The following is an 18,266-nucleotide window of genomic DNA, read 5'->3' on the forward strand; positions in this document are numbered from 1 at the left end:
CAATCCCAGGTTCATTAACAAAACCAGCATCAATCCAATCTAGCCGTTAGAGAGACAAATCACAGCAAGGCCTGCTCGTCAAGCTCCTCTTTCTAGGGGTCCCTGTCACACCACTGAAACAGTATCTGCTTTATCTCAGGGTGGCTCATGTCAAATCAAAGACTGTCAGCTGATCAGGACTGAAAGCATGACTGTTTCAACCTTTCTCCATTAAAAGCATGAGGATATTTACATCTTCCAAACAAGTGCCTTCAGCCCAAAGAAAAACGGATGAACCCAAGGAGGCCTCTTAGGGGCAACGTTATGAGTAAGCACGTAGGTTTTCAAGACTAGCTCAGCTTTACTTTGCAACTCTTTCAACCTCACTCCTTAGGCCATTTCCGCCCCGTTTATAACTCCTCAGATTATAAGGATCATGGTCTCAAATTCTCTCCCAGCATCTATGTCAGAGACCTCAATTTACATTTATCAGTTTTGTTCTCTGGTATCCTGATGTTCTATCAAATCGACCTGCACGGCAAGGAAGGAGAAAGTGTGTGTAGGGGGGTATGTTTTAGTGGGTATCTGGACCTACTGTTCCCTGTCAAGGATTCCCTTTATGAAGGCACCTAATCCAAGCTACTGTCCAAAAGTACAGTAAGAATAAGGTTAAAATAAAATAACTGCTGCTTAATTACATCTTGGCTTTAAGCATGAAATAAGATTGTTTCAAAGATACCTGAAAAATACAGCTTTCGAATGTGTACCCCGAGAACAAAGTAACATGAATGTCGAGACTCAAAACCAAACTTCTAATAGAGGACAAAGTGAGGACATGTCCTCAACATGTCATTTAGAAAGCAACCCTCTCCCTGTTGATGGGTTCGCTACACTAACACAGCTGACAGCAATACAGGGGCAGAGAACAACATATGAAAATGTAAAGTCTCCATTTGGTTAAGCACACAATGTAATTTGATGTTATAAATTTCTATTTACAGTATACCACATTTAATTGCTCACACATGGGACTGTGGGTATTTAGCGTCTGGCTACACGATATTCCCATTTCTGAAATGTCACAAAAGAAAACCAAAAAACAGTATTGGGATTTGAGGAATCTTGCCAAAGAGCCAATGTAAAGCTCCTGTTTTGAAATGTCAAAAATTTCACATGTGATATTTTTGGTGAAAGGCGTATTAACTGGGTTAAATTTATAATTACCTACAGTGTTATGCCGATAACCTAGTATTTCCTTTTCAAGAAGGGGGACACTCTGAGTTACGGAATCGCACCTTCAGGAAATCTCTCTTCTCGTGAAGAATCTGACCCGTGTGGAGAGGCCACACACATAAGCCCTCCGAGTCTCCTGTTTATCTATCGCAGCACCCAGAGAGGCGAGCTAGAGGGACACGATGGGCTGGAAGGAGAGGAAAGCCGGACAAGGAGGGAAGGAGTCACGGAGAGGGTGCTGCAGGGCTAAGAGGTGAGAATGGACACGTGGAGACGATGGGGCACCCAGAGCGACAGGTGGGAGGGGAGGCTGGCACCAGAACAAAGAAGAAAGGTATCAAAAGAAGAGGTGAAATGAGGACATGCTGGGCCGGCACCTCCACTGTGCCGACCTCTGGCCCCCACAACCCAGGAGTGAAGAACTGCCTCAGAGATTAACAGCACCCAGCCTGGGGCTATTCTTAGCTATCTGGGTTGGCCCAAGTCACCCATGTCAGGTGTGCCTTCAGCTGCACTGTTTCCAGTCTCCTTGGAAGTTTCGTGGGTGTCCTAAAAATAGCCATTCTAAAATGAACTCTAGTATTTTAGCCCGTGGTCCGATAGTGGAAAACCCTTAGCCCCATTACACACACAAGCACACACATCCCTCCACTCAGTAAAGACCCCTGGACTCTTTCAAGGCAGCACATTCTATAAAATCAGCAATACAGCCCTTTTGCCAGAGAGGAAAGGCACAGAGATGCGAACAACCACAAATCATCCTGCCCTGACCATACTCAGTCGTGCATTTACTGATTGGCTTCAGTGAATGTGCATTTATTCCTAATTAACACCTATCATTGGCCAGTTATAAATAACTAGCCTCTGGCACTACCGAAATGTGCCTGAATGAAATCCTGGGTCTCAGAGTGACCTGTGGAGCAGAGATTCTCTGGGAGAAAATCCGGACCTCTGACGAGGCCCACTGGATACCCAACGTGAAGGTGAACATGGCTTTTGTTTAGGGCCACCAGGTATGGCATATGGAGGTTCCCAGGCTAGGGGTTGAAGTGGAGCTGCAGCTGCTGGCCACAACCACAACATGGGATCTGAGCTGCACCTGTGACCTATGCCACAGCAACCTAGATCCTTAACGCACTGAGTGAGGCCAGGGATCAAACCTGTTGTCCTCATGGATACTAGTCGGGTTGTTTACCCCAGATCTACAACGGGAACTCCCAATGGAAACACCTTTGACCAACAGAGCTTACTTAAACGAGAACATACTCAAGAGGCACATTTTGAAACAGTGCTGCAGGGCCTGCCTCGTTTCCCCGGGGGGCTAAGTCCACCATGGTTCTGAAGGGGCAGGCTCTCCGATGGGCCCACGTGAGGCCTGCCAGAGCGCTGGGCCCAGAACAGCTGCCCCCCACCGCACTACACCTGCCCGGCCCCAGCACTGCCAGGAGGGCTGCCCACAGCTCCGGGAGGAAAGCGCCCTAGCAGCAGTTGGACTCAGCTTGGCAGGGCCAGTGGGGTTTTCTCGGGCACCCAGGACCAAGCGTGTCTCCGGGGCTACTCCCAGCCATGTGGGGATGGTTTCTGGGCCACCATACATGAGTTGGACATCCTGGGACATGCGCCTTCCGATCGGACCCCTTTCCATGTTATGGTTAATGCAACAGGATGAGAGAAACCACAAAGTACAAAAAGCTACAAGGGACGGAGAGACATATTCATGCCCCCTGTAAGCACTGGAAAAAGAAACACATGTAATCAAAGAGGCGCTGGGGTCTGGGGAACATCAAAGCCCCTCAGCTGTGGCGCACGGTCCACAAATGGGAGAAACCCTCCAGATATCAGGACGAGTTGGGACAAGGGGAGCAGAGAGTGTTCACCTGTCTGAATTGAGATACATTTTGAAAAATGCACCTGAAGTGACGTGATGCATCGAGCGCCCAGGAAGCGTCTGCTCTAACTCTCCCGCCCTCCAGGGTTTGGGCTCCGAAGGGAATGCACAGGCGAGCTGCAGCAGCGCTTTGGTACCGTGTGGGCACCAACAGCCCCTCTGGGTCTTCAGGAGCGTTGAGTTCTGACCCCAAGCTCTGCCTGTTGGCCACTGTCAGGGCGTCGGCACAGAGCTGAGCTCCTGGCTCTGATGGGCAGCAGGGTTTCAGTCAGGTATCAGTGTCTATAAAATGATGCTCTGAGGGACTGAGTCCTGCTCACACTGCGATGAAAACTACCCCGTTCTGGTACTCTGGGAACATGCTGAGCACGCCCCGCTGGTTCTGCGATTGGATGCTGTGACATAAAGCAGCCTGCTTAAGTTTCATGACATTCTTTTTACATTAAGAAGAGCAGATGCGGAGTTCCCATCATGGTGCAGTGGAAACGAATCCGACTAGGAACCAAGAGGTTGTGGGTTCGATCCCTGGCCTCACTCAGTGGGTTAAGGATCCAGTGTTGCCGTGAGCAGTGGTGTAGGTCACAGAAGCAGCTCGGATCTGGCGTGGCTGTGGCTGGCGGCTGTAGCTCCAACTAGACCCCGAGCCTGGGAACCTCCATGTGCTGCGGGTGCAGCCCTAAAAAGACAAAAAATAAAATAAAAATAAAAAATAAAAAGAGCAGATGTACAAAGAACAAATACAGAGAGATGCGCTAATTCCATTTAAGCAAATACAGGTAAATGCAGAGAAATCTCTTCATTGCCAAAGTAATTCATGCTCTTCACCCACACAAATCTGCATCTGACACACACTTTTGTGTGACAACACTACTGAGCTTGTGGGGTTTGCACATCCCAGAGCTGAACCGGGCCCTGCAAACACCAGACTTTCTACTACCCTGGGATCAAACCTCGCCAGGAGGGGTTTTCACCAACATAAAGATTAAGATGGTCAGAAAAGGCAGGCAGGCCGGAAGATAAAACAAAAACACCAAAGCAGCAGCAAAGCATCAGAGTAATAACCCTTTTCAGGATTCAATTATGCTACTTTGAAGTTAAGACTCTTCGCATTTTAATAAAAGCCAGAACGCAGGAGACGGTTGTGTAACTGCATCCTCCTTAGAAATAAGTTGAGAGTATCAATTTCAGCATAGCTCTTAAAGGAGAACCTAAGGAGCCTCATGCTTAATTGCTGAACAGAGAGGCTCATCTTCCATAATTTCCACATTGTGACTACAAGCCCAACACGCGAGTCATGGGGTGAGCTGGGAGCATACCCTCGGATCTTGAACTGGATGTCAATTTGGTTCACATGGAGAGAAGAGGAAGAAACACAGCACGGCTGCTGCGGCTTTTTACACGGACTGTCGCACACAGCCAAGTCCAAGGTAAAAGGCGACATCCGCAAACCCTCACTGCCCAATCCAACCATCCATTCAGGAGACAGTGCTGCCAGGTGGCCGTCTGTATTTATAAAAGTTTAATCCAGTACACGGGGGGTGGTTTTCAAATGGATTTAGTTGAGGTATCTATGTCCCAGGGAAATGCTGGATTCTGGTACTCATCAATCCAATTCCTTTTTTATGAAAAGGACTGATCTTTCCCAAAAGGCAGGATTTCAAAATCATGGCAGTCAATTCATAATGTATATTTTTAAGTAAACCTGAATGAACCACCTCTGAAATCACAAAGTGACAAAAAAAAAAAAATGCTCTCATTCTTTTTCAATAATTATTTCCACTAAAAGACTTGGGTTCTTTAAGGACGAATATCAAAATATGAAAAGTAGCTCTCTGGATGAATGGATTGCTGGTAGTTTTCAATTTTCTTCTTTATACCACCTGATATTTTCTAGATTTTCCTCTAATAGACGGTATCACTTTTATATGAGAGAAAAAAAAATTAACTTCCTTGGCTCAGGGTTTGTTTGAAACTAGAAGAAGGGGCTTAAATATGCCGAAGTGAAATAAAAATACAGGAAAGGTGCCATACCAGAAAACAAAACTTAGTCACCCTGGGCAGACACTGGGACACAGCATGGCTGCAATAGTCAATTTGGCCTTCAACCTAGATTTCAACCATGTGAACAACAGTGAGCGGGAATCCCCAGAGAGCCTGCCCAGTCAGCCCTATTGGGCATGCTGGAGCTCATGCCACCCTGTGCCATCACTCACATTTTACCAAGGGACTCTCCAAGCCATCCACTAAGGCTTAGTGCCAACTCAGGTTTTTATGTTAACAGTGGCTTGGTGATTACAAGGGAAACCAAATTAAAATGAATTCCAACCTCCTGCCCCTGAGTAAACCTTTCTCAGGAGCTTCCATGATACGGCTGAGTTAACTTGTTTCCTCTCCACCGTGTCCCTGATAAGCTGCTGGAGAAGGTGCTTCTCTTTGCTGAAAAGCCTCAAGTACCGATAACAGATATAAGAAGGACGAGACCATTATGAGAAAATCTACAAACTCCAAGCAAGGCTACAAGGGCTGGTAAAATGCCAAGACCTGTGGTAAAGGAGTGACTGGCCTGACACCGAGCGGCCTGGAGAGGTGAAGGGACGTCAGGTGGCCACGGGCTCGGGGACGGCACTGAGAGCAGCATGCAGAGAGGAGGACTCCCACCGACTCCACGCTGCCCAGAAAACAGAGGCTGCGGAAGGGGCTGCTCTGTGTGTAACAGGGGCAGAGCTCCTCGTAGGAACAGCCACCCCCAAAGGAGCAAAGGCCAGGAAAACTGAGCCGGGTAAGATGATTTAAAGTCTGCGTCTATGCAACACCCATGAGGATATTCAGTAGTGGCATCAGGAGGCCCAAGGGCTTGATTCCTTCCTCTCATCTCTGCTCTAAACCTCTCAACCACGGCTCTTCTCAGAAGTCCGTGGCTGGCCTCCTGACTCACCGTTTCCCCGATGAGAGGATGCATGGTGACCGGGAGGATTCTGCGCTGGTGAAGGCAGCACGTACAGGCTGCGTCCCAGGGAACTCTGCAGAGCCCAGCGGAGACTCAACTCACAGAGAACCAGTGCCGCTCAATGACACGCAGCGCCGCCTCAACGTTACCTGGATGCTCTGCTCCGCCTGCATCCTCTAAGCGCTGCGAGCGCCTCCAGTCAGCCCTCCACACTCGCACAGATTTAGCATTTCCCTAACCCAGACCAAAAGCCTCTCAGAACTTGGAGCCGATGGCTCGCATGGTATCAGAAACAATGCCTCGCTTTTAAAACTTTTGAGATGAAATCCTTAAATACGGTAACACACATAACACAGATGATGGGGGCAGGGAGGGACCCTAACAGAATGCCACCTCTAACATAAAGGAGAATCAAAAAGAAAGTGGGTCGGAATACATTAAGATGAATTTCAGTATTTCCAAGCCTGAGTACCCACTAAGACATAAAGAAGCAATGAGAGGGCTGAGGGGCGGGGGAACCTCTGTCGAGACACAGCAAACTGTGTGTTTCATCTGGTTAACGCAAACTGAAGCAGGGGTGTGGTGTAGTTAGACACAACAGCATTCCCACGGATGACAAGGTTTTCTCCAATGGCAACAACTCTTGGGGAAACGCCACAAAAAGCCATCTCCCCTGTAATGGCAACAATAAAAATCACTTCAAAAAATAAAAATTGGAGTTCCTGTCGTGGCGCAGTGGTTAACGAATCCGACCAGGAACCATGAGGTTGCGGGTTCGGTCCCTGCCCTTGCTCAGTGGGTTGACGATCCGGCGTTGCCGTGAGCTGTGGTGCAGGTTGCAGACGCGGCTCGGATCCCGCGTTGCTGTGGCTCTGGTGTAGGCTGGTGGCTACAGCTCCGATTCAACCCCTAGCCTGGGAATCTCCATATGCCGCGGGAGCGGCCCAAGAAATAGCAAAAAGACAAAAAAAATAAAAAATAAAAAAAATTAAAAAAAATAAAAATTAAATGAAGAGAAAAAATCGTCCCAGATTTACCTGGCACTTCCATTCCTGGAAAATTCAGTAAATATTAAAACCGTGCATAGAAAAGAGGCCTTAACCTTAAATATTAGACATGAGGCTAACTCTCCAGGAGGCACCTGCAGACTGTGTGGAGGCAGCATGCTTCCTCCCATGCTGGAAAATCCCAGGCGCTGCAGGTGTTACATTCCTGGACTGAGCTCACTAAAGGCCAGGAGCACGTCCAATCACTAGTCACCCTCACCACCCCCATGGGGGGGGGAATTCTGCCTGCTGAGAACCACTCCTTTTCATCAAACTGCCCCCACAATGACAAACTGCCTATGGAGGCCAGACTAATTCTGCAAAGGGCATTCGGCTAAGGTTGTCTCGCCAGCTATCAGATTATAAGAAAATCATCTCTGCCACCATTTCCTTCCCACAGACTCTGCATTTGGCTCTCAAGGTGCCTCTCATCCTTTCCTCTTATTAGGTCAGGTGTCCTTCCTAAAGAATATTATCTTTTTTTTTAGGGCCACAGGTGGGGCATATGGAAGTTCCCAGGCTAGGGGTTGAATTGGAGCTGCAGCTGCCAGCCTACACCAAGGCCACAACAACGCAGGTTCTGAGCCGCATCTGCGATCTACACCACAGCTCGTGGCAATGCTGGATCCTTAACCCACTGAGCGAGGCCGGGGATCGAACCCGGATACTAGTCGGGTTCCTTACCACTGAGCCACAACAGGAACTCCAAGCATATTATCTTTACCTGGTTACTGCTAAAACCTACTTCGGACAACCACAAAATCAAAGACAAATGGGCCTGCACTGAGTGTTCTGAGACACGTGCTTCTGCTCATACCCAAAGAGTGGTCATGAGCCTCATCCAGGATGAGAGGGCTATTTACCAGAATGCTCTGTCATTCCTGATTATGTGACTTATTCAGAAAAATACCTTTATTTGATAAGTGCACTGCCAAAATAAAACATACCTGTGAATCCTAGAATAAACAAAATAATGAGCAACTTTCATTATTAGGTCTTGAAAGTGCACAATAATCCCTGCAATGTCAGTGATGGGATAAATTCTTCTTGTGTAAGTTTTGCAAGACCCCTGGAAATAGCCCAGTTTCAAACATCCCTTGCTACATTTTTTAATCAATAATTCTTAAAAGCTACCTAATTCTATAAACTAGAAACTTTACCATCTAATTATCTAAAGCATTATAAAACATAGTTCTATAGATAGACATGCGTACTCTACGTTAAAACAATGTATATAATCAGATATATAAATTTACAAGCTTTGGTTTGAATAATAAGAGAAACAAAAGAAGTACAAAAAAATCAAATCCTTTCTCAAAGTAATCTAATCTTATGTTTAAACAATTAACATGATGTATATATGTACACACCTACACACACCCTGCATACACCCTGCATACTTTATACTAAGTCCATAACAAAAAATAATGAAATGGAAAGTTATCCAACTATTGTAAGCAAGCCTGGTGGGAGAATCTAGAGATGAGAGAGAACAGAATACCAAAGACTATAATTTTAGTTAACGTACGTTAATGATGCTTTAAAAACTGCAAAAAAACCTTAAAATTGTTCCTCGCTTTCTTCTGTGCCTAAGAATGTAAAAAATGAGTCAAAAGTTATTTAAGGTTATTCCTTAAATATGGCCTAGTGTTGGAGTTCCTATCGTGGTGCAGCAGAAACGAATCTGACTAGGAACCATGAGGTTGTGGGTTGGATCCCTGGCCTTGTTCAGTGGGTAAGGATTCAGTGTTGCCGTGAGCTGTGGTGTAGGTGGCAGACGCAGCTTGGATCTGGGGTTGCTGTGGCTGTGGTGTAGGCCAGTGGCTACAGCTCCAATTTGACCCCTAGCCTGATAACCTCCATATGCCACAGGTGAAGCCCTAAAAAAAAAACATGGCCTATAGTAAGGATGTGGAGAAAATGGAACCCCCATACATCACTGATGGAAATGTAGTATGTTGTAGCCATTTTAGAAAACAATTTGGCAGGTTCTTAAAAAGTTACACATAAATTTATTGGAGTTCCCATCGTGGCGCAGTGGAAACGAATCTGACTAGGAACCATGAGGTTGCGGGTTTGATCCCTGGCCTTGCTCAATGGGTTAAGGATCTGGCGTTGCCGTGAGCTGTGGTGTAGGTTGCAGACACGGCTCAGATCCCGTGTTGCTGTAGCTGTGGCACAGGCCAGGAGTTGTAGCTCCAACTGGACCCCCAGCCTGGAAACCCTCCATATGTCGTGGGTGTGGCCCTAAAAAGCAAAAAAAAAAACGAAAAAAAGTTAAACATAAATTTACTGTATGACTTCTAGGTATCTACCCAAGACAACTAAAAGCATATGTCCACCCCAAAATACAGCAACAAAAAGAACCCCCACATGTGTCCAGAGAAGAACCTGTATGAGTCTTCTTGGCATCATTATTTATGACAGCCCCCAAATGGAAACGACCCCAATGTCTATCAACTGGTGAATGGACAGACAAAATGTGGTACATCCATGCAATGGAGTACTCTCCAGGCATAAAAAGGAGCAAACTACTGAGACATGCGGCAACGTAGATAAACTTCAAAAACATTAAGCTAAGTGAAAGAATGCAAACACAGAAAACCACCTACTATGTTAGGCCACTGATAGGAAATCCCAAAAGGCAAACCTATACTATAGAAAGAGAAAGTAGATTATTGGCTACCTAGGGCTGGGGACAGGAGGGAAGGGCCCCTTAATTGCCCCCAGGGATCTTTCTGGGATGCTGGAAATGGTCCCAAACTGGATTCTGGTGATGACTGCACGACTCAGGGGCACAGTCACTAAAAACAGTGAATTATGCACTCAATTTTATGGTATGTACACTCTACCCTACACAAGCAGTTAAGAGCGTATATACACATAAACATAGAGCCTACAGCTGAAGCCCTGGGCAGCTTACAAAGTGTTAACTCTGTGCTGAGCTTGTCCCTCTTACTTTCTTGATTCCAGAGTGCAAAAGATGACATCAGGCTATTAACATTATGAGAATGCAGAATTTTGCTATTCAATTTCCTCTTAAAGATAATAAAGGAGCAGAAAGGGAGGGAGGCATGCAAGGGGAGCAAATAAATCTGCTCTTTCCTCATTACGGAGTTCAAGCCAGGTCACGGCCCCATTAGCCGCCAACCACGAGCAGCTTACTTATTACTGCGCTCGACCGGCGGGGGCAGTGCTGGGGCCTGGGAACAGAGTCCACCACCCGAGGAACATAAGACCTTTGTAACGGGCAAAGCCAGGCCAGGCACTAGGCTATGCGTGATAATGGACATGCAAAACAATTGGAAATGAGAAATGACAAAAATCCCTACGTTTAGTTCATGGACTAAAATCTCCAAGAGGCCACCTACTTCCCAAACCTTACACTTAGGCTTTATTTATTAAAATCAGTATCAACTTTTTCTTTTTTTTTTTTAGGGCCACACCCGCAGCATATGCAAGTTCCCAGGCTAGAGGTTGAATCAGAGTGAAAATGGCCGGCCTATGCCCCAGCCATAGCAATACAGGGTCCGAGCCGTGTCTGCGACCTACACCACAGCTCATGGCAATGCCAGATCCTTAACCCACTGAGTGAGGCCAGGGATTGAACCTGCATCCTGATGGATACTGGTTGGGCTTGTTACCGCTGAGCCACAACGGGAACTTCCTCAACTTAGTCATTTTACATCATAGAAAACCTGAATCTGGTAAAACAGGCACACTGTGATCAATACCTCAAGGTGGCCCACCTTGGCTCCCCACCACCCACCCACCCCAATCCCGACCCCCAAAGAGCCAACCTTTGCCAAGCACCTACTAAATCAACTCACTACTGTACTCAGCCCGGCCTTACAGCCAGTGTGCTAGACTCATGGCGGGTCTCTTCGAAGCATCTGGCACCGTTACCATGGAAAGAAATGGGCTCTGGGGCCATGTCTGAGTGCTCTGGGCTGACTGTACTCCCTGGGCAGGGTGACAAGCATACAGAACAGCCCCTGCTGGAAAAAGAGCCTCAGAAGAACTAAGTGCAAAGTTAAGCTAGTCAGTCTCTGGAGTTTTCTGACTACCAGAGTCAGGACACCATGACTGCCCTGGCCACTGGCTCACGGAAGGTCCTGGCCAGAGGCCGTGTCCGAAAGACAAGTTATCTTAGGACCATCTCACACCTTCCTGCGACAAGGTTTCTGAATAGGGGGAAAAAAAAAAAACCTAGTAAGTACATACGTGATAAGAGCAGCAATCTGATAGAAATGGCATGGAATTATTTTTAGTTGAAGCTGATAGGATCTTATGAAAATGAAATGTTGTGGAAAAGAGTATTCGGGCAGGAAAAGGGAAATGCTATATTTATCCCCTTCTCTCCCACCGCCCTTGAGCATTTCCTCTACCTTGAGAAGAAAGCAATAAAACCGCTCTCCCTCCAACATGCTCCCTCCCCCCAGAGACACACTGGTCTATGGGCCCCAGGCTTGGGCTGAGCACACGAACACACTATCTCGCTGGGTCACACGCACACATGCAGCCGCACGCTTCTGCGGCTCTCAGCTGCCTGTGCCCCCTCGGCCCAGGAAATCCCTCCAGTGGCTCTCAGTGCTCAGGGAGAAAATGGGGAGAATGTTCCTCCGGCCTCCTCGGGCCCACGCCGCCCCCAACTGCCCGTGAACCTGCAGCCGAACTACTGCTCTCTGTGCACAGAGGTAAGAATAGCCCAAGAATGTCAAGGACTCAGGAAAATCACCAGCAGTGTTTTCTCATGACTCATTCTCCTTGTCCCCATCCCACTTTGCCTTGCATTCTTAATCTCTATTTAAAATAAACTTCATGGAGTTCTCATTGTGGCTCAGTGGGTGAAGAATTAGTCTCGGGTTCAATCCCTGGCAGTGGATTAAGGATCTGGCATTGCCACCAGCTGTGGTGTAGGGCACAGATGCGGCTCTGATCCCACGTTGCTGTGGCTATGGTGCAGGCCGGCAGATGCAGCTCCAATTCGCCCCCTCGGCTGGGAACTTCCATACGCCGCAGGTGTGACCCTAAAAAAGCAAAAATAAAATAAAATAAACTTCATAGGGGAAAAGTAAGGATCAGGTGAGTAAAAGTGGCAACCTGCCTAATCTGATGGAGCTGGCTGGCTAGTATAACACTTGACATAAAAATTATCCTACATAAAAAAATAATTTCCTTCCCATAAAAAATTCAAGCATGCTCATAATTTAGAGGGCATGTGGAGTTTCAATCCTTAGCAATTAAGAAGCTGAAGTCGGTCCACAGGGTTTTATCCAGTGACCCTTTTAACTACTTGAAAATGATGTCTGATTATCAAATAACCTTATGGCTTATCTATAAAAGCTTCTCTCTAAAAAATATTGATCCTTGATTTACATGAGCAAGGACATTCTGAGAAGCCTTCTTAAAATCATGCATGACCCATTACTCAAGTTGAGACAAACACCAGGCCATTTCTTCTGTGTGAGGGTTTCTCTCCATAAGTCAGCACCTGGGGAAACTAACTATTCCAAGCCAGTACTGCATAAGAATGATAGCTACTATAAATTCCAATCTCTATAGTTCCAGGGTGTGTGTATGTGGATCTCTCAACACTTTGTTTTTAAAAGCTTCCTGGAATTATGTAGTGCTCAGGACACCAGCAAGCATTGTATTTCTTGATGGCCAGACCTTCTGCAAATTGATCTTACTTTAATTAAGACCTGAACCCAGGAGTTCCCGTGGTGGCGCAGTGGTTAACGAATCCCACTAGGAACCATAGGGTTGCAGGTTCGATCCCTGGCCTTGCTCAGTGGGTCGAGGATCCGGCATTGCCGTGACCTGTGGTGTAGGTCGCAGATGCAGCTCGGATCCCGTGTTGCTGTGGCTATGGTGTAGGCCGGTGGCTACAGCTCTGATTAGACCCCTAGCCTGGGAACCTCCACATGCCACGGTAGTGGCCCTAGAAAAGGCAAAAAGACAAAAAAAAAAAAAAAAAAAAAAAAAAAAGACCTGAACCCAAATCAGTAAGACAGCTCTGATGATTTCAACTAAAATTCTGTTTGGAGGATCCTAGTGGAAACTTCTAAGAGATTCCAAGGCAGTATTTCCCCAAGGCAGGGGCCCCACAGAGCAGATTCCTGTGTCAGCCTGGGAGACAGGTGCACCTCTTAGGCATGGCTGGGACTTGCCAGAGAAGAAATGGGGCTGCCTCCCTGGCCTAATTCTGGGGATACTTCAGCTGGCCCATAGATGCAAGGCTGCTGTTCCAAACCCTAAGAGCCTCTGCAGTCATTCTTCCTGAGGCTACGTTTCCTAAGGCTCCTTCCGGTCTTGTTAATATACCATGGATTACAAGTAACTTTAAACCCTGATAACAGTATTGAAAAAGCCCAAACCAATAACATTAATAACGACTGTGGGTGAGCAATGATGCAATGGCAACTCTTTAAGGCTAAGTGCTTTACGGTTAACGATTTTACAGATGAAGAAATTGAGGCTTATACAGGCTAGTCTATTCAAGATAAAAAACTGAGGCTTACACAGACGAGTCTATTCAAGATAAAAAAGCTAGGAGTTCCCGTCGTGGCGCAGTGGGTTAACGAATCCGACTAGGAACCATGAGGTTGCGGGTTCGGTCCCTGCCCTTGCTCAGTGGGTTAAGGATCCGGCGTTGCCGTGAGCTGTGGTGTAGGTTGCAGACGCGGCTTGGATCCCATGTTGCTGTGGCTCTGACGTAGGCCGGAGGCTACAGCTCCGATTGGACCCCTAGCCTGGGAACCTCCATATGCCGCGGGAGCGGCCCAAGAAATAGCAAAAAAAGACAAAAAAAAAAAAAAAGATAAAAAAGCTAGTAAGAGGGAGTTCCTGTTGTGGCTCAGTGGTTAACAAACCCAACTAGCGTCCATGGGGACGCGGGTCCGATCCCTGGCCTTGCTCAGTGGGTTAAGGATCCAGCGTTGCTATGAGCTGTGGTGTAGGTCACAGACATGGCTCAGATCTGGTGTTGCTATGGCTGTGGTGTAGGCTGGCAGCTACAGCTCTGATTCGACCCTTAGCTTGGGAACCTCCATGTGCCGCGGGTGCGGCCCTAAAAAGACAAAAAAAACAAAAACAAAAAAAGCTAGTAAGGGGTGAAGAGGGGACTTCAACCACAGCATGAAGGACTATTGGATCGGAGAAAGAAAATGTACTTGACGACTTCGATTTGATTCTAACAGCATCGATGACCCACAAGGCATTAGCTGGGGCCATCTCCAAAGTTCTGTGGAGAGAGAAGTGAACAGAGACCATACATGTTCTGGGAAAAGGAAAAAAAGACACGTCCATCCATAACAGAGTAACCTTTCTCTTGCTAAGAAAACTAGTCTCGGGGAAACTGCGCGGGGGGGAAATGCTCTTGACGAATGAATTCTTTCTACCAAGCTACTGTTAAAATTCAACTATTGCTAAAACAACATTTTGTTGTTTATTTTGATTTTGAATTATTTCTGATATTAAGACTTACTATAATGAACTGTCTTTCTAGAAAAGGAAGTATTTTCAAATATGCTGGTAAGAGTTTTTCACAGGAAAATGTCCCACCATGAATACCACAGCAATATTTCTTTAAAGAAGTATTTAAATGATGTGTCTCATCCTCCCAGATTATTGCAAGGTTATCAAAGACAAGTAATAAGAATACTGACGGTCACACAGATTTATAAAACCTCCCTCTCTCTTCTCTGCAGCAGGGCATGACTGCAAAACAGATCTGATACAAAAAATGAAAAACGAAGAAACTACAAATACGTGTTCAAAAACTTGAACAATCGCTGATGGTTACTTCGCTCTCCTCTCGGCCTCCTGGCTAAGAATCTGAACACCAGGCCAAGGAGTCTTGCAGCAACAAGTCAGAGTTCCTCTCCTTTTTTATCTTGAACTCCATCAGGATTACGGCTGTTCCCACAAAATTGAATGTGAAGTTCAGCAAAACTAAACAAAAAACATTATCTTTCACCTTCTGTTCTGGAGCCAGGTCTGCTCCACCTTCACTTTTTCCACTGAGCCTCTCCCTAGGATGGCTCAGGATAACAATGACTTTGCATTATGCACAGGGCAGTTCTTGGGGAGCATGAGTCAGAGGCAGACGCAGACACCAACAGCGCCAGCTCTGGAAATAACGGCTGCAGCTCTTTCCTCCAGGGTGGAAGGTGGTGGTCACCAAGCCGGCCTTTCCCAAACCTCCCCTGCTGGGAGGTCAAAGGCCAGGGAAACAGGTAAAGTGTGTGTGTTCGCAGGCACGGGCACCCGAGCTGTACATGCACATCAGCAATCCTTTGTTGGAAGCAAATTCAGCATGGTTTGGATCTGTTTTGTGATAATCTGGTGCTCTATGATTAGGTAAAGCTATTGTTGACTAAGCCAGTGACTTAATCTCTAATAAAGCCTCAAGGTACGCTGAGATTAGGAACACGGGAGTATCATCTATGCCTTCTCTCCAGCGCCCTTCCTTCTGCTGGGAAGGGCGGGGGGGGGGGGGCCTCAACGAGGCTGAAACAGCTTCTCATTTGGGACGGCATCTGCCAGTTGTGTTGCAGAGAAAACCCGGGCAGCTTCTTTCCCAACCCATAATATTCCTACTCACTTTGCCCTGCCAAATGTACACAGAGTTCCGGGGAACTAAACCTTTTATGATCCAAGTTCAGCATTTATCGATACTGTTTTGTGGGTGGAGGTGGTTTGATTTGGCCTGTAAGCTAACAGCCAAGTTCAGCAAGACCGCAGAAAAACTTCCTTTTAAATGTGCAATACATCAAGGCGCGAATGCATTTAAACATGGAAAGCAGTCTTGCACTTTAGATAAAAAAAAGATAACAAACATTAAAAAATATTTGCACAGACTGAAGAAAAGGCATTTGTAAGTACCTTTAGAGCCTTCCCAAATAAAATGCCTTGTTCTCGGGTCACACTATTGTTAGATGAAAAAGAGCAAAAATATTTTCATGTCACAGCTGCTTGGTCCGTGACAAACATGACAAAAACTTCAGATAATCTGTGCCTTGTAAAGTTCACTAAAGGCAAAATTTCACACCGGCCCTAACACCCTTCCAGACACCCAGCTGTCTCACCACGAAGTCCTGCCCGCTCGGAGCCCTCAAGGTCTGACCCAGTCCACGCCCACCCAAGCCAGGATGGGAGGGTCCTCGGGAAACTCACTCTGGACGAGGTTCTAGGCCACCAGGGCTGGACTGGGAGTGCCCCGCTGCATCTCCCGGCACTTCTTTCCCGCCGCCCTCCGGTGCCTGTGCCCCACAACGTGACAACGACCAGCCACACACGCTTCTCCCCAGGAACGCAGAGCTGCTCCGCTTCTACGGCTTCCTTTGAGGAGCTGCCCAGGCAGACAGCTGGAGAGAGCAGCGCCTGGTCTCAGGCCAGCACCACGGACCTCCGCGTTCTCACATGTAAACCAAGGGTTGGAGGGACAGAGGCCACAAGACTTCGGCCGACGGCCTGACAACCCCGGTTCTGCACCGGCTTCCCAGGGGATGCGCGCATGCGCAGCAACGCGAGCGCCTCGGCACCCCCGCTCCCCCCAAGCCGTCTCCCGACTCCGTGTACTCTTGTGGCCCAGCGCACTCAAGTGCCAGGGACCTCGAGTGGCCTTCACGCTCCTCCAAATGCTTGAGCTATAATTTTTTCCGGTTATTTTAGACAGCTCCTTGCTGGTGATGATTTTGTTTTCTGAAGTTACCGGAACGCTTAGTTCTTTCCGGTGTTCCACGCAGCAGCACTGCCCAAAGATGAGCTTCCCACAACTCCGAGAACCAGGTTCTCTTTGCCATCGAGAAACATGGCCACTCAACATGACCAAGAATCATTTCAGAGAATATAAGCATTTCAAGACAGCTGCCTGTATGAGAATTCACTTTTTGTCATGAAATACATTAAACATTGCAACCGTGCCTCCTGAAAGGTAACAGGGGTAGTTCTTCCCTCACACCAGAAAGAAACGGTGCAAAATGACAACAGAGGAGGAGTAATGCCCAGTATTAAATGTCTTTCATGAGCTGGTATGTGTATAAACGCCGTCAGCCTTCAAAGGAACTTCACATCAAAATAGTTTGGGCAAAAGAAACAAGAGCAACAACTGAAGGCTAAAAAATGATTATAGACTGACCTAAAATGGAGCTCTGCTAGAATAGAAATCCTATCCGCAGCCTAAAGAGCACTTTGAGAGCTTCCAGTTTGGAACAGGAACAATGACAATTTATTCTACTATAAGTGGACCAACTAAAGAGAGACGCAAATGAAACTGCAGAGTAGTGCTGAGAAACAGGATCGGTCTTCTTGAATAAAGCCAAAGGATAGAGACATACTTGCATGCGAACTACTGCTATATTTGCTGCAGACCAAAGAACAATGACAGGAAGAAACCAAGGCTGTTCTTTTTCTCAGTCTGTAAATAAATTTAAGAATGTTTTCCTGTCTCACTATTGTGGAGAAGAACAAAACCAAATGACTGGTGTCTATCCACATGCCATTAGGTAATCAGTGTTTTACCATCTTATTTGAAGAGATGCTCTAAAATGTACTTACACTTAGTAAGCGCCAGCTGTTTTAGAGAAGACACCTCACTTCAGTCCCACAAGGCCCTGGGAAGATGAGTATCTGCCCCTTCTGATGGGATGACATGTGGTGGCACAGTCAGCAGGGGGCCACCTTGGGAGCCAGGCCTAAGCCACCCAAGGCCTGCGTACTACAACTGAGGAGCTGGGAAGGCACCCCTCACAGGCAACAACTGGATGTCATCAGACAAAATTTCAGACACATTAAGAATGGATCATTCTTCAAGGATCAAAAGAAAGCCACAACCTGGAGTTCATGTTGTGGCTCAGTGGTACACTGCCCTGACTAGTATCCATGAGGCCTCGGGTTCAATCCCTGGCTTTGCTCAGTGGGTTAAGCATCCAGAGTTGCTGTGAGCTGTGGTGTAAGTCACAGACACGACTCCGATCTGGTGTGGCTGTGGCTGTGGCGTAGGCTGGTGGCTACAGCTCCAATTGGACCCCTAGCCTGGGAATTGCCATATGCCGCGGGTGCAGCCCTAAAAAGATAAAAGAGAAAAAAAAAAAGAAAGAAAGAAAGAAAGAAGAAAGCAAGCAAGCCACACCTAAAAAGGCTACATGGACAAAGAGGACCCTGAGTC

The 18,266-nt window shown here is 47.0% G+C and overlaps 1 protein-coding gene and 1 long non-coding RNA gene across 40 annotated transcripts in view; one reads left to right on the plus strand and one right to left on the minus strand.

The window, feature by feature from the left end:
* Positions 1 to 18,266, minus strand: part of AOPEP (aminopeptidase O (putative)) — a 396,587-nt gene that overhangs the window by 52,092 nt on the left and 326,229 nt on the right. The window lies entirely within an intron of this gene.
* LOC146399428 (uncharacterized) lies at positions 11,545 to 16,816 on the plus strand. Its single transcript, XR_014817703.1, has 2 exons — positions 11,545 to 11,790; positions 14,806 to 16,816. It is a non-coding gene; the product is annotated as an uncharacterized LOC146399428 (long non-coding RNA).

This window comes from Sus scrofa, chromosome 10 (assembly GCF_054392235.1).
Source record: "Sus scrofa isolate SSC_HxYL_T2T_F1_AM1 chromosome 10, Sscrofa_HxYL_maternal_Yorkshire_Landrace_v2.0, whole genome shotgun sequence".
Taxonomy (NCBI): Eukaryota; Metazoa; Chordata; class Mammalia; order Artiodactyla; family Suidae; genus Sus; species Sus scrofa.